The sequence below is a fragment of the Quercus suber genome, unplaced genomic scaffold, assembly GCF_002906115.3.
Source record: "Quercus suber isolate HL8 unplaced genomic scaffold, Cork oak 2.0 scaffold_65, whole genome shotgun sequence".
Lineage (NCBI taxonomy): Eukaryota > Viridiplantae > Streptophyta > Magnoliopsida > Fagales > Fagaceae > Quercus > Quercus suber.
Window position 1 is genome coordinate 1,455,234 of NW_027069530.1, and position 1,512 is coordinate 1,456,745.

The window sequence follows — 1,512 nt, forward strand, 5'->3', positions numbered from 1 at the left end:
GTGAAATTAAATGAAGGAATGGTCTGTGTAAAAGTAGTGTACCCTCATTCATATAAAAAGAACTAAAAGGCTACTATTGCATATAAAAAGAACCACAATAGCCACCAAAACGTCTGTAGTACAATACAGTTAATACAATAAAATAGTTCTATCTAAGAAATTATAACAAGGGAAAAAAGTGGGAGACTAACCAGTTGTGCAACCAGCGACTTCTTCTTCTTTTTTTTCTTTTTTCTTTTTTTCTACCGGCGACCTGGCAGTGGAGGGGGAAGAGCAGTGGAGGAGAAAGAGACACAGAGACATAGAGGCGTGCAGTGGAGATTTTTTTTTTTGAGAAACGGTGGAAAAAAAATTAGAGAGATACGTATACTTTTTTGTGTTTTTATAGGGTTAGAGATAAGTATGGAATGCAATAAATAAGGGATAATTAATGAGATATTAATCAAAATATTAGCATTAATGAGGGTCCTTTTTTTACCGTTGGATCTACTTAAATCCAATGGTTTTAAAAAATGTGTAACTCTAAAAAGTTACACCAGGTGTAACTTGAACCTATCTCTATTAATATTTAGTTAATATATAATAATTTAGTTATTTAATTCATAACTATATATAAATTTATGCCCATGTTCATGTTTTTATATTAATGAAACTAGCATATACCCATGCTTATGCATAGAAACACTGAATAGTAGTGAATTTTTTTTTAATTTCTATTATTAATGTTAATATTTTATATTAAGCATCCCTACATTGTATTGTGAAGATTGACAGATGCAACCACTAATGAGACGTAATCTCACATTTGCAGTATTAGATTTTGCAAAACAATCCTTGGTCACTTGAAGATTATGGTGGAAACAAAAAAATTAAACTTAAAATACTGGAAAAACAAATTGCTTTCTTCAAAAAATTTCTTCCATTCTCATAGCATCTATAATATTAATATGCAATGAATGAATTATTTTCAACAATCCTAACATTTATAATTTACCATCCATAATATTAGTATGTAATGAATGAATTATTGTTCGCAATCCTAACATCTATAATTAGCTAGCTTGAGTCTAGAACTTTACTATCTCATTAAACAAAGAATATCCATATTAATATGTAGTGAATGAATTAGTGTCAACAATCCGAGGGCAAACAATATTAATTCATTTTTCTTACAATCTCTTTTTTAAGTTTTATTTTACCCCTTTTTTCTCCAAAAAAATAAAAATTATCCCCCTTTGGAGGGGGACGGGGGCAGATGTAATTTAAATAATAAAAAAGTCTCGATCTTTTTATATGAAAAAAATTCTAAAAAAGAATTTTCACTCAAACAAAGGTGTGCCCTTTACACTTTAATGCCTTCCCATCTATGAAACTATCCTATGATCTACTATTCCTAAGCTTTAATGTTCTTTAATTTTTCACACAAAGTTGAGATAATAATTTTAATGATAATCATGATAGTCCCAATATGTGAATGATATTATAACTCATCAGAACTAATTACTAAATTTG